At 40.8% G+C, this 15,493-nt stretch overlaps 6 non-coding genes across 6 annotated transcripts; all 6 read left to right on the forward strand.

Annotated features, from left to right (window-relative positions):
• Positions 1-916: 916 nt before the first annotated feature.
• TRNAT-AGU (transfer RNA threonine (anticodon AGU)) lies at positions 917-990 on the forward strand. Its single transcript has one exon. It is a non-coding gene; the product is annotated as a tRNA-Thr (tRNA).
• Positions 991-2,596: 1,606 nt separating this feature from the next.
• Positions 2,597-2,670, forward strand: TRNAT-AGU (transfer RNA threonine (anticodon AGU)). The gene has a single exon. It is a non-coding gene; the product is annotated as a tRNA-Thr (tRNA).
• Positions 2,671-5,962: 3,292 nt separating this feature from the next.
• On the forward strand, positions 5,963-6,036 carry TRNAT-AGU (transfer RNA threonine (anticodon AGU)). Its single transcript has one exon. It is a non-coding gene; the product is annotated as a tRNA-Thr (tRNA).
• A 765-nt stretch (positions 6,037-6,801) lies between these two features.
• TRNAT-AGU (transfer RNA threonine (anticodon AGU)) lies at positions 6,802-6,875 on the forward strand. The gene has a single exon. It is a non-coding gene; the product is annotated as a tRNA-Thr (tRNA).
• A 3,293-nt stretch (positions 6,876-10,168) lies between these two features.
• On the forward strand, positions 10,169-10,242 carry TRNAT-AGU (transfer RNA threonine (anticodon AGU)). Its single transcript has one exon. It is a non-coding gene; the product is annotated as a tRNA-Thr (tRNA).
• A 768-nt stretch (positions 10,243-11,010) lies between these two features.
• TRNAT-AGU (transfer RNA threonine (anticodon AGU)) lies at positions 11,011-11,084 on the forward strand. The gene has a single exon. It is a non-coding gene; the product is annotated as a tRNA-Thr (tRNA).
• The last annotated feature ends 4,409 nt before the right edge of the window (positions 11,085-15,493 follow it).

Here is a 15,493-nt window from a genome sequence, read left to right on the forward strand (position 1 = left end):
AGAAGCCCAGCCTTAAAAAAGTGGATTTCACTTCTAAATGATTACATGAGGAAGGAAAGGAGACCAGATGCAAAAAAGGTGCTGTGGCTTAGTTGGTTAAAGCGCCTGTCTAGTAAACAGGAGATCCTGAGTTTGAATCTCAGCAGCGCCTGTCTGCTTTTTTTCGACCAATCTGTCTCCCCAATATTAAAACTTTGTACAAAGATTGCTATTTCATGCTATTTAGAAGCACAGTCAGGCTTGATATGTTGGCAAAGCATCCAAGAACTCTGGACTCCACTACCTTAGAGTCATATTGCCCAAGGTTGCGATGCCATCAGAAATAGCACATATTAGAATGGGCAATTCATATTTCCTGCTTAATTTTTTGTAAAAGAAGCAAAGGTACTCCTGAACAGGGACTTGAACCCTGGACCCTCAGATTAAAAGTCTGATGCTCTACCGACTGAGCTATCCAGGCAGATGGATCACTGCCATTTGAAACTTGATTTTCACTCTACAGCACCTCCATACATGGCTACCTCACTGGTCAATAAAGGAAATGAATTACTAGTGCATTACACACATTTTGACACTGGAGCCATAACTTTTTTCAGTCATTCCGTATCCAGATATAGAGATTTGCAGCATCTAGGACTTTAATGTTCACCCACTTACGGATTTGAATGTTTTGCCACATTCATGAGTGCAAACTTGCTCCCCAGTAAAGACGAACATGTGCTCCTCAATGCACACACTGGGCAATGCAGTCCACTCTAAATCGACGATTAATGACATGCTCGTTTTGTGCAATGGAGTTTCAGTCAATTGGAAAACATTTTGAAAAGTTATATTGCAACAGAAGCCCAGGCTTAAAAAAGTGGATTTCACTTCTAAATGATTACATGAGGAAGGAAAGGAGACCAGATGCAAAAAAGGTGCTGTGGCTTAGTTGGTTAAAGCGCCTGTCTAGTAAACAGGAGATCCTGAGTTCGAATCTCAGCAGCGCCTGTCTGCTTTTTTTTCGACCAATCTGTCTCCCCAATATTAAAACTTTGTACAAAGATTGCTATTTCATGCTATTTAGAAGCACAGTGAGGCTTGAAATGTTGGCAAAGCATCCAAGAACTCTGGACTCCACTACCTTAGAGTCATATTGCCCAAGGTTGCGATGCCATCAGAAATAGCACATATTAGAATGAGCAATTCATATTTCCTGCTTAATTTTTTGTAAAAGAAGAAAAGGTACGCCTGAACAGGGACTTGAACCCTGGACCCTCAGATTAAAAGTCTGATGCTCTACCGACTGAGCTATCCAGGCACAGGGATCACTGCCCATTTGAAACTTGATTTTCGCTCTACAGCACCTCCATACATGGCTACCTCACTGGTCAATAAAGGAAATGAATTACTAGTGCATTACACACATTTTGACACTGGAGACATAACTTTTTTCAGTCATTCCGTATCCAGATATAGAGATTTGCAGCATCTAGGACTTTAATGTTCACCCACTTACGGATTTGAATGTTTTGCCACATTCATGAGTGCAAACTTGCTCCCCAGTAAAGACGAATATGTGCTCCTCAATGCACACACTGGGCAATGCAGTCCACTCTAAATCGATGATTAATGACATGCTCGTTTTGTGCAATGGAGTTTCAGTCAATTGGAAAACATTTTGAAAAGTTATATTGCAACAGAAGCCCAGCCTTAAAAAAGTGGATTTCACTTCTAAATGATTACATGAGGAAGGAAAGGAGACCAGATGCAAAAAAGGTGCTCTGGCTTAGTTGGTTAAAGCGCCTGTCTAGTAAACAGGAGATCCTGAGTTCGAATCTCAGCAGCGCCTGTCTGCTTTTTTTCGACCAATCTGTCTCCCCAATATTAAAACTTTGTACAAAGATTGCTATTTCATGCTATTTAGAAGCACAGTCAGGCTTGATATGTTGGCAAAGCATCCAAGAACTCTGGACTCCACTACCTTAGAGTCATATTGCCCAAGGTTGCGATGCCATCAGAAATAGCACATATTAGAATGAGCAATTCATATTTCCTGCTTAATTTTTTGTAAAAGAAGCAAAGGTACGCCTGAACAGGGACTTGAACCCTGGACCCTCAGATTAAAAGTCTGATGCTCTACCGACTGAGCTATCCAGGCAGATGGATCACTGCCATTTGAAACTTGATTTTCACTCTACAGCACCTCCATACATGGCTACCTCACTGGTCAATAAAGGAAATGAATTACTAGTGCATTACACACATTTTGACACTGGAGACATAACTTTTTTCAGTCATTCCGTATCCAGATATAGAGATTTGCAGCATCTAGGACTTTAATGTTCACCCACTTACGGATTTGAATGTTTTGCCACATTCATGAGTGCAAACTTGCTCCCCAGTAAAGACGAACATGTGCTCCTCAATGCACACACTGGGCAATGCAGTCCACTCTAAATCAACGATTAATGACATGCTCGTTTTGTGCAATGGAGTTTCAGTCAATTGGAAAACATTTTGAAAAGTTATATTGCAACAGAAGCCCAGCCTTAAAAAAGTGGATTTCACTTCTAAATGATTACATGAGGAAGGAAAGGAGACCAGATGCAAAAAAGGTGCTGTGGCTTAGTTGGTTAAAGCGCCTGTCTAGTAAACAGGAGATCCTGAGTTCGAATCTCAGCAGCGCCTGTCTGCTTTTTTTCGACCAATCTGTCTCCCCAATATTAAAACTTTGTACAAAGATTGCTATTTCATGCTATTTAGAAGCACAGTCAGGCTTGATATGTTGGCAAAGCATCCAAGAACTCTGGACTCCACTACCTTAGAGTCATATTGCCCAAGGTTGCGATGCCATCAGAAATAGCACATATTAGAATGGGCAATTCATATTTCCTGCTTAATTTTTTGTAAAAGAAGCAAAGGTACTCCTGAACAGGGACTTGAACCCTGGACCCTCAGATTAAAAGTCTGATGCTCTACCGACTGAGCTATCCAGGCACAGGCATCACTGCCCATTTGAAACTTGATTTTCACTCTACAGCACCTCCATACATGGCTACCTCACTGGTCAATAAAGGGAATGAATTACTAGTGCATTACACACATTTTGACACTGGAGACATAACTTTTTTCAGTCATTCCGTATCCAGATATAGAGATTTGCAGCATCTAGGACTTTAATGTTCACCCACTTACGGATTTGAATGTTTTGCCACATTCATGAGTGCAAACTTGCTCCCCAGTAAAGACGAACATGTGCTCCTCAATGCACACACTGGGCAATGCAGTCCACTCTAAATCGATGATTAATGACATGCTCGTTTTGTGCAATGGAGTTTCAGTCAATTGGAAAACATTTTGAAAAGTTATATTGCAACAGAAGCCCAGCCTTAAAAAAGTGGATTTCACTTCTAAATGATTACATGAGGAAGGAAAGGAGACCAGATGCAAAAAAGGTGCTGTGGCTTAGTTGGTCAAAGTGCCTGTCTAGTAAACAGGAGGTCCTGAGTTTGAATCTCAGCAGTGCCTTTCTGCTTTTTTTTCGACCAATCTGTCTCCCCAATATTAAAACTTTGTACAAAGATTGCTATTTCATGCTATTTAGAAGCACAGTCAGGCTTGAAATGTTGGCAAAGCATCCAAGAACTCTGGTCTCCACTACCTTAGAGTCATATTGCCCAAGGTTGCAATGCCATCAGAAATAGCAAATATTATAATGAGCAATTCATATTTCCTGCTTAATTTTTTGTAAAAGAAGCAAAGGTACGCCTTAACAGGGACTTGAACCCTGGACCCTCAGATTAAAAGTCTGATGCTCTACCGACTGAGCTAACCGGCAACAGCGATCACTGTTTATCTGAAACTTAATTTTCACTCTACAGCATCTCCATACATGGCTACATCACTGGTCAATAAAGGGCATGAATTACTAGTGCATTACACACATTTTGACACTGGAGACATACCTTTTTTCAGTCATTCCGTATCCAGGTATAGAGATTTGCAGCATGTAGGACTTTAATGGTCACCCACCCCACGGATTTGAATGTTTTGCCACATTCATGAGTGCAAACTTGCTTCCCAGTAAAGACATACATGTGCTCCTCAATGCACACACTGGGCAATGCAGTCCACTCTAAATCGTCGATTACTGACATGCTCGTTTTGTGTAATGGAGTTTCAGTCAATTGGAAAACATTTTGAAAAGTTATATTGCAACAGAAGCCCAGCCTTAAAAAAAGTGGATTTCACTTCTAAATGATTACACGAGGAAGGAAAGGAGATCAGGCGCAAAAAAGGTGCTGTGGCTTAGTTGGTTAAAGCGCCTGTCTAGTAAACAGGAGATTCTGAGTTTGAATCTCAGCAACGCCTCTCTGCTTTTTTTTTTCAACCAATCTGTCTCCTCAATATTAAAACTTTGTACAAAGATTGCTATTTCATGCTATTTAGAAGCACAGTCATGCTTGAAATGTTGGCAAAGTATCCAAGAACTCTGGACTCCACTACCTCAGAGTCATATTGCCCAAGGTTGTGATGCCATCAGAAATAGCACACATTAGAATGAGCAATTCATATGTCCTGCTTAATTTTTTGTAAAAGAAGCAAAGGTACGCCTGAACAGGGACTTGAACCCTGGACCCTCAGATTAAAAGTCTAATGCTCTACCATTGAGCTATCCAGGCACATGGATCTCGACCTATTTGAAACTTGATTTTCACTCTACAGCACCTCCATACATGGCTACCTCACTGGTCAATAAAGGAAATGAATTACTCGTGCATTACATACATTTTGACACTGGAGACATAACTTTTTTCAGTCATTCCGTATCCAGATATAGAGATTTGCAGCATCTAGGACTTTAATGGTCACCCACTTACGGATTTGAATGTTTTGCCACATTCATGAGTGCAAACTTGCTCCCCAGTAAAGACGAACATGTGCTCCTCAATGCACACACTGGGCAATGCAGTCCACTCTAAATCAATGATTAATGACATGCTCGTTTTGTGCAATGGAGTTTCAGTCAATTGGAAAACATTTTGAAAATTTATATTGCAACAGAAGCCCATCCTTAAAAAAGTGGATTTCACATCTAAATGATTACATGAGGAAGGAAAGGAGACCAGATACAAAAAAGGTGCTGTGGCTTAGTTGGTCAAAGTGCCTGTCTAGTAAACAGGAGGTCCTGAGTTTGAATCTCAGCAGCGCCTTTCTGCTTTTTTTTCGACCAATCTGTCTCCCCAATATTAAAACTTTGTACAAAGATTGCTATTTCATGCTGTTTAGAAGCACAGTCAGGCTTGAAATGTTGGCAAAGCATCCAAGAACTCTGGTCTCCACTACCTTAGAGTCATATTGCCCAAGGTTGCAATGCCATCAGAAATAGCAAATATTAGAATGAGCAATTCATATTTCCTGCTTAATTTTTTGTAAAAGAAACAAAGGTACGCTCGAACAGGGACTTGAACCCTGGACCCTCAGATTAAAAGTCTGATGCTCTACCGACTGAGCTATCCAGGAACATGGATTTCTGCCTATTTCAAACTTGATTTTCACTCTACAGCACCACCATACATGGCTACCTCACTGGTCAATAAAGGAAATGAATTACTAGTGCATTACACACATTTTGACACTGGAGACATACCTTTTTTCAGTCATTCCGTATCCAGGTATAGAGATTTGCAGCATGTAGGACTTTAATGGTCACCCACCCCACGGATTTGAATGTTTTGCCACATTCATGAGTGTAAACTTGCTCCCCAGAAAGACGAATATGTGCTCCTCAATGCACACACTGGGCAATGCAGTCCACTCTAAATCGATGATTAATGACATGCTCGTTTTGTGCAATGGAGTTTCAGTCAATTGGAAAACATTTTGAAAAGTTATATTGCAACAGAAGCCCAGCCTTAAAAAAGTGGATTTCACTTCTAAATGATTACATGAGGAAGGAAAGGAGACCAGATGCAAAAAAGGTGCTGTGGCTTAGTTGGTTAAAGCGCCTGTCTAGTAAACAGGAGATCCTGAGTTCGAATCTCAGCAGCGCCTGTCTGCTTTTTTTCGACCAATCTGTCTCCCCAATATTAAAACTTTGTACAAAGATTGCTATTTCATGCTATTTAGAAGCACAGTCAGGCTTGATATGTTGGCAAAGCATCCAAGAACTCTGGACTCCACTACCTTAGAGTCATATTGCCCAAGGTTGCGATGCCATCAGAAATAGCACATATTAGAATGAGCAATTCATATTTCCTGCTTAATTTTTTGTAAAAGAAGCAAAGGTACGCCTGAACAGGGACTTGAACCCTGGACCCTCAGATTAAAAGTCTGATGCTCTACTGACTGAGCTATCCAGGCAGATGGATCACTGCCATTTGAAACTTGATTTTCACTCTACAGCACCTCCATACATGGCTACCTCACTGGTCAATAAAGGAAATGAATTACTAGTGCATTACACACATTTTGACACTGGAGACATAACTTTTTTCAGTCATTCCGTATCCAGATATAGAGATTTGCAGCATCTAGGACTTTAATGTTCACCCACTTACGGATTTGAATGTTTTGCCACATTCATGAGTGCAAACTTGCTCCCCAGTAAAGACGAACATGTGCTCCTCAATGCACACACTGGGCAATGCAGTCCACTCTAAATCGACGATTAATGACATGCTCGTTTTGTGCAATGGAGTTTCAGTCAATTGGAAAACATTTTGAAAAGTTATATTGCAACAGAAGCCCAGCCTTAAAAAAGTGGATTTCACTTCTAAATGATTACATGAGGAAGGAAAGGAGACCAGATGCAAAAAAGGTGCTGTGGCTTAGTTGGTTAAAGCGCCTGTCTAGTAAACAGGAGATCCTGAGTTCGAATCTCAGCAGCGCCTGTCTGCTTTTTTTCGACCAATCTGTCTCCCCAATATTAAAACTTTGTACAAAGATTGCTATTTCATGCTATTTAGAAGCACAGTCAGGCTTGATATGTTGGCAAAGCATCCAAGAACTCTGGACTCCACTACCTTAGAGTCATATTGCCCAAGGTTGCGATGCCATCAGAAATAGCACATATTAGAATGGGCAATTCATATTTCCTGCTTAATTTTTTGTAAAAGAAGCAAAGGTACGCCTGAACAGGGACTTGAACCCTGGACCCTCAGATTAAAAGTCTGATGCTCTACCGACTGAGCTATCCAGGCACAGGCATCACTGCCCATTTGAAACTTGATTTTCACTCTACAGCACCTCCATACATGGCTACCTCACTGGTCAATAAAGGAAATGAATTACTAGTGCATTACACACATTTTGACACTGGAGACATAACTTTTTTCAGTCATTCCGTATCCAGATATAGAGATTTGCAGCATCTAGGACTTTAATGTTCACCCACTTACGGATTTGAATGTTTTGCCACATTCATGAGTGCAAACTTGCTCCCCAGTAAAGACGAACATGTGCTCCTCAATGCACACACTGGGCAATGCAGTCCACTCTAAATCGATGATTAATGACATGCTCGTTTTGTGCAATGGAGTTTCAGTCAATTGGAAAACATTTTGAAAAGTTATATTGCAACAGAAGCCCAGCCTTAAAAAAGTGGATTTCACTTCTAAATGATTACATGAGGAAGGAAAGGAGACCAGATGCAAAAAAGGTGCTGTGGCTTAGTTGGTCAAAGTGCCTGTCTAGTAAACAGGAGGTCCTGAGTTTGAATCTCAGCAGTGCCTTTCTGCTTTTTTTTCGACCAATCTGTCTCCCCAATATTAAAACTTTGTACAAAGATTGCTATTTCATGCTATTTAGAAGCACAGTCAGGCTTGAAATGTTGGCAAAGCATCCAAGAACTCTGGTCTCCACTACCTTAGAGTCATATTGCCCAAGGTTGCAATGCCATCAGAAATAGCAAATATTATAATGAGCAATTCATATTTCCTGCTTAATTTTTTGTAAAAGAAGCAAAGGTACGCCTTAACAGGGACTTGAACCCTGGACCCTCAGATTAAAAGTCTGATGCTCTACCGACTGAGCTAACCGGCAACAGCGATCACTGTTTATCTGAAACTTAATTTTCACTCTACAGCATCTCCATACATGGCTACATCACTGGTCAATAAAGGGCATGAATTACTAGTGCATTACACACATTTTGACACTGGAGACATACCTTTTTTCAGTCATTCCGTATCCAGGTATAGAGATTTGCAGCATGTAGGACTTTAATGGTCACCCACCCCACGGATTTGAATGTTTTGCCACATTCATGAGTGCAAACTTGCTTCCCAGTAAAGACATACATGTGCTCCTCAATGCACACACTGGGCAATGCAGTCCACTCTAAATCGTCGATTACTGACATGCTCGTTTTGTGTAATGGAGTTTCAGTCAATTGGAAAACATTTTGAAAAGTTATATTGCAACAGAAGCCCAGCCTTAAAAAAAGTGGATTTCACTTCTAAATGATTACACGAGGAAGGAAAGGAGATCAGGCGCAAAAAAGGTGCTGTGGCTTAGTTGGTTAAAGCGCCTGTCTAGTAAACAGGAGATTCTGAGTTTGAATCTCAGCAGCGCCTCTCTGCTTTTTTTTTTCAACCAATCTGTCTCCTCAATATTAAAACTTTGTACAAAGATTGCTATTTCATGCTATTTAGAAGCACAGTCATGCTTGAAATGTTGGCAAAGTATCCAAGAACTCTGGACTCCACTACCTCAGAGTCATATTGCCCAAGGTTGTGATGCCATCAGAAATAGCACACATTAGAATGAGCAATTCATATGTCCTGCTTAATTTTTTGTAAAAGAAGCAAAGGTACGCCTGAACAGGGACTTGAACCCTGGACCCTCAGATTAAAAGTCTAATGCTCTACCATTGAGCTATCCAGGCACATGGATCTCGACCTATTTGAAACTTGATTTTCACTCTACAGCACCTCCATACATGGCTACCTCACTGGTCAATAAAGGAAATGAATTACTAGTGCATTACATACATTTTGACACTGGAGACATAACTTTTTTCAGTCATTCCGTATCCAGATATAGAGATTTGCAGCATCTAGGACTTTAATGGTCACCCACTTACGGATTTGAATGTTTTGCCACATTCATGAGTGCAAACTTGCTCCCCAGTAAAGACTAACATGTGCTCCTCAATGCACACACTGGGCAATGCAGTCCACTCTAAATCAATGATTAATGACATGCTCGTTTTGTGCAATGGAGTTTCAGTCAATTGGAAAACATTTTGAAAATTTATATTGCAACAGAAGCCCATCCTTAAAAAAGTGGATTTCACATCTAAATGATTACATGAGGAAGGAAAGGAGACCAGATGCAAAAAAGGTGCTGTGGCTTAGTTGGTCAAAGTGCCTGTCTAGTAAACAGGAGGTCCTGAGTTTGAATCTCAGCAGCGCCTTTCTGCTTTTTTTTCGACCAATCTGTCTCCCCAATATTAAAACTTTGTACAAAGATTGCTATTTCATGCTGTTTAGAAGCACAGTCAGGCTTGAAATGTTGGCAAAGCATCCAAGAACTCTGGTCTCCACTACCTTAGAGTCATATTGCCCAAGGTTGCAATGCCATCAGAAATAGCAAATATTAGAATGAGCAATTCATATTTCCTGCTTAATTTTTTGTAAAAGAAACAAAGGTACGCTCGAACAGGGACTTGAACCCTGGACCCTCAGATTAAAAGTCTGATGCTCTACCGACTGAGCTATCCGGGAACATGGATTTCTGCCTATTTCAAACTTGATTTTCACTCTACAGCACCACCATACATGGCTACCTCACTGGTCAATAAAGGAAATGAATTACTAGTGCATTACACACATTTTGACACTGGAGACATACCTTTTTTCAGTCATTCCGTATCCAGGTATAGAGATTTGCAGCATGTAGGACTTTAATGGTCACCCACCCCACGGATTTGAATGTTTTGCCACATTCATGAGTGTAAACTTGCTCCCCAGAAAGACGAACATGTGCTCCTCAATTCACACACTGGGCAATGCAGTCCGCTCTAAATCGACGATTAATGACATGCTCGTTTTGTGCAATGGAGTTTCAGTCAATTGGAAAACATTTTGAAAAGTTATATTGCAACAGAAGCCCAGCCTTAAAAAAAGTGGATTTCACTTCTAAATGATTACATGAGGAAGGAAAGGAGACCAGATGCAAAAAAGGTGCTGTGGCTTAGTTGGTTAAAGCGCCTGTCTAGTAAACAGGAGATCCTGAGTTCGAATCTCAGCAGCGCCTGTCTGCTTTTTTTTCGACCAATCTGTCTCCCCAATATTAAAACTTTGTACAAAGATTGCTATTTCATGCTATTTAGAAGCACAGTCAGGCTTGAAATGTTGGCAAAGCATCCAAGAACTCTGGACTCCACTACCTTAGAGTCATATTGCCCAAGGTTGCGATGCCATCAGAAATAGCACATATTAGAATGAGCAATTCATATTTCCTGCTTAATTTTTTGTAAAAGAAGCAAAGGTACGCCTGAACAGGGACTTGAACCCTGGACCCTCAGATTAAAAGTCTGATGCTCTACCGACTGAGCTAACCGGGAACAGCGATCACTGTTTATCTGAAACTTAATTTTCACTCTACAGCATCTCCATACATGGCTACATCACTGGTCAATAAAGGGCATGAATTACTAGTGCATTACACACATTTTGACACTGGAGACATACCTTTTTTCAGTCATTCCGTATCCAGGTATAGAGATTTGCAGCATGTAGGACTTTAATGGTCACCCACCCAACGGATTTGAATGTTTTGCCACATTCATGAGTGCAAACTTGCTTCCCAGTAAAGACGTACATGTGCTCCTCAATGCACACACTGGGCAATGCAGTCCACTCTAAATCGTCGATTACTGACATGCTCGTTTTGTGTAATGGAGTTTCAGTCAATTGGAAAACATTTTGAAAAGTTATATTGCAACAGAAGCCCAGCCTTAAAAAAGTGGATTTCACTTCTAAATGATTACATGAGGAAGGAAAGGAGACCAGATGCAAAAAAGGTGCTGTGGCTTAGTTGGTTAAAGCGCCTGTCTAGTAAACAGGAGATCCTGAGTTCGAATCTCAGCAGCGCCTGTCTGCTTTTTTTTCGACCAATCTGTCTCCCTAATATTAAAACTTTGTACAAAGATTGCTATTTCATGCTATTTAGAAGCACAGTCAGGCTTGAAATGTTGGCAAAGCATCCAAGAACTCTGGACTCCACTACCTTAGAGTCATATTGCCCAAGGTTGCGATGCCATCAGAAATAGCACATATTAGAATGAGCAATTCATATTTCCTGCTTAATTTTTTGTAAAAGAAGCACAGGTACGCCTGAACAGGGACTTGAACCCTGGACCCTCAGATTAAAAGTCTGATGCTCTACCGACTGAGCTATCCAGGCACAGGGATCACTGCCCATTTGAAACTTGATTTTCACTCTACAGCACCTCCATACATGGCTACCTCACTGGTCAATAAAGGAAATGAATTACTAGTGCATTACACACATTTTGACACTGGAGACATAACTTTTTCAGTCATTCCGTATCCAGATATAGAGATTTGCAGCATCTAGGACTTTAATGGTCACCCACTTACGGATTTGAATGTTTTGCCACATTCATGAGTGCAAACTTGCTCCCCAGTAAAGACGAACATGTGCTCCTCAATGCACACACTGGGCAATGCAGTCCACTCTAAATCAATGATTAATGACATGCTCGTTTTGTGCAATGGAGTTTCAGTCAATTGGAAAACATTTTGAAAATGTATATTGCAACAGAAGCCCAGCCTTAAAAAAGTGGATTTCACATCTAAATGATTACATGAGGAAGGAAAGGAGACCAGATGCAAAAAAGGTGCTGTGGCTTAGTTGGTCAAAGTGCCTGTCTAGTAAACAGGAGGTCCTGAGTTTGAATCTCAGCAGCGCCTTTCTGCTTTTTTTTCGACCAATCTGTCTCCCCAATATTAAAACTTTGTACAAAGATTGCTATTTCATGCTATTTAGAAGCACAGTCAGGCTTGAAATGTTGGCAAAGCATCCAAGAACTCTGGTCTCCACTACCTTAGAGTCATATTGCCCAAGGTTACAATGCCATCAGAAATAGCAAATATTAGAATGAGCAATTCATATTTCCTGCTTAATTTTTTGTAAAAGAAGCACAGGTACGCCTGAACAGGGACTTGAACCCTGGACCCTCAGATTAAAAGTCTGATGCTCTACCGACTGAGCTATCCGGGCACATGGATTTCTGCCTATTTCAAACTTGATTTTCACTCTACAGCACCACCATACATGGCTACCTCACTGGTCAATAAAGGAAATGAATTACTAGTGCATTACACACATTTTGACACTGGAGACATACCTTTTTTCAGTCATTCCGTATCCAGGTATAGAGATTTGCAGCATGTAGGACTTTAATGGTCACCCACCCCACGGATTTGAATGTTTTGCCACATTCATGAGTGTAAACTTGCTCCCCAGAAAGACGAACATGTGCTCCTCAATTCACACACTGGGCAATGCAGTCCGCTCTAAATCGACGATTAATGACATGCTCGTTTTGTGCAATGGAGTTTCAGTCAATTGGAAAACATTTTGAAAAGTTATATTGCAACAGAAGCCCAGCCTTAAAAAAGTGGATTTCACTTCTAAATGATTACATGAGGAAGGAAAGGAGACCAGATGCAAAAAAGGTGCTGGGGCTTAGTTGGTTAAAGCGCCTGTCTAGTAAACAGGAGATCCTGAGTTCGAATCTCAGCAGCGCCTGTCTGCTTTTTTTCGACCAATCTGTCTCCCCAATATTAAAACTTTGTACAAAGATTGCTATTTCATACTATTTAGAAGCACAGTCAGGCTTGAAATGTTGGCAAAGCATCCAAGAACTCTGGACTCCACTACCTTAGAGTCATATTGCCCAAGGTTGCGATGCCATCAGAAATAGCACATATTAGAATGAGCAATTCATATTTCCTGCTTAATTTTTTGTAAAAGAAGCAAAGGTACGCCTGAACAGGGACTTGAACCCTGGACCCTCAGATTAAAAGTCTGATGCTCTACCGACTGAGCTAACCGGGAACAGCGATCACTGTTTATCTGAAACTTAATTTTCACTCTACAGCATCTCCATACATGGCTACATCACTGGTCAATAAAGGGCATGAATTACTAGTGCATTACACACATTTTGACACTGGAGACATACCTTTTTTCAGTCATTCCGTATCCAGGTATAGAGATTTGCAGCATGTAGGACTTTAATGGTCACCCACCCCACGGATTTGAATGTTTTGCCACATTCATGAGTGCAAACTTGCTTCCCAGTAAAGACGTACATGTGCTCCTCAATGCACACACTGGGCAATGCAGTCCACTCTAAATCGTCGATTACTGACATGCTCGTTTTGTGTAATGGAGTTTCAGTCAATTGGAAAACATTTTGAAAAGTTATATTGCAACAGAAGCCCAGCCTTAAAAAAAGTGGATTTCACTTCTAAATGATTACACGAGGAAGGAAAGGAGATCAGGTGCAAAAAAGGTTCTGTGGCTTAGTTGGTTAAGGTGCCTGTCTAGTAAACAGGAGGTCCTGAGTTCGAATCTCAGCAGCGCCTGTCTGCTTTTTTTTCGACCAATCTGTCTCCCCAATATTAAAACTTTGTACAAAGATTGCTATTTCATGCTATTTAGAAGCACAGTCAGGCTTGAAATGTTGGCAAAGCATCCAAGAACTCTGGACTCCACTACCTTAGAGTCATATTGCCCAAGGTTGCGATGCCATCAGAAATAGCACATATTAGAATGAGCAATTCATATTTCCTGCTTAATTTTTTGTAAAAGAAGCAAAGGTACGCCTGAACAGGGACTTGAACCCTGGACCCTCAGATTAAAAGTCTGATGCTCTACCGACTGAGCTATCCAGGCACAGGGATCACTGCCCATTTGAAACTTGATTTTCACTCTACAGCACCTCCATACATGGCTACCTCACTGGTCAATAAAGGAAATGAATTACTAGTGCATTACACACATCTTGACACTGGAGACATAACTTTTTTCAGTCATTCCGTATCCAAATATAGAGATTTGCAGCATCTAGGACTTTAATGTTCACCCACTTACGGATTTTAATGTTTTGCCACATTCATGAGTGCAAACTTGCTCCCCAGTAAAGACGAACATGTGCTCCTCAATGCACACACTGGGCAATGCAGTCCACTCTAAATCAACGATTAATGACATGCTCGTTTTGTGCAATGGAGTTTCAGTCAATTGGAAAACATTTTGTAAAGTTATATTGCAACAGAAGCCCAGCCTTAAAAAAAGTGGATTTCACTTCTAAATGATTACATGAGGAAGGAAAGGAGATCAGATGCAAAAGAGGTGCTGTGGCTTAGTTGGTCTAGTAAACAGGAGATCCTGAGTTCGAATCTCAGCAGCGCCTGTCTGCTTTTTTTTCGACCAATCTGTCTCCCCAATATTAAAACTTTGTACAAAGATTGCTATTTCATGCTATTTAGAAGCACAGTCAGGCTTGAAATGTTGGCAAAGCATCCAAGAACTCTGGACTCCACTACCTTAGAGTCATATTGCCCAAGGTTGCGATGCCATCAGAAATAGCACATATTAGAATGAGCAATTCATATTTCCTGCTTAATTTTTTGTAAAAGAAGCAAAGGAACACCTGAACAGGGACTTGAACCCTGGACCCTCAGATTAAAAGTCTGATGCTCTACCGACTGAGCTATCCAGGCACAGGTATCACTGCCCATTTGAAACTTGATTTTCACTCTACAGCACCTCCATACATGGCTACCTCACTGGTCAATAAAGGAAATGAATTACTAGTGCATTAGACACATTTTGACACTGGAGACATAACTTTTTTCAGTCATTCCGTATCCAGATATAGAGATTTGCAGCATCTAGGACTTTAATGTTCACCCACTTACGGATTTGAATGTTTTGCCACATTCATGAGTGCAAACTTGCTCCCCAGTAAAGACGAACATGTGCTCCTCAATGCACACACTGGGCAATGCAGTCCACTCTAAATCGACGATTAATGACATGCTCATTTTGTGCAATGGAGTTTCAGTCAATTGGAAAACATTTTGAAACGTTATATTGCAACAGAAGCCCAGCCTTAAAAAAGTGGATTTCACTTCTAAATGATTACATGAGGAAGGAAAGGAGACTAGATGCAAAAAAGGTGCTGTAGCTTAGTTGGTTAAAGCGCCTGTCTAGTAAACAGGAGATCCTGAGTTCGAATCTCAGCAGCGCCTGTCTGCTTTTTTTTCGACCAATCTGTCTCCCCAATATTAAAACTTTGTACAAAGATTGCTATTTCATGCTATTTAGAAGCACAGTCAGGCTTGAAATGTTGGCAAAGCATCCAAGAACTCTGGACTCCACTACCTTAGAGTCATATTGCCCAAGGTTGCGATGCCATCAGGAATAGCACATATTAGAATGAGCAATTCATATTTCCTGCTAAATT

Source organism: Ambystoma mexicanum, unplaced genomic scaffold (genome assembly GCF_040938575.1).
Source record: "Ambystoma mexicanum isolate Mex_15411 unplaced genomic scaffold, UKY_AmexF1_1 Mex_scaf1, whole genome shotgun sequence".
NCBI lineage: Eukaryota > Metazoa > Chordata > Amphibia > Caudata > Ambystomatidae > Ambystoma > Ambystoma mexicanum.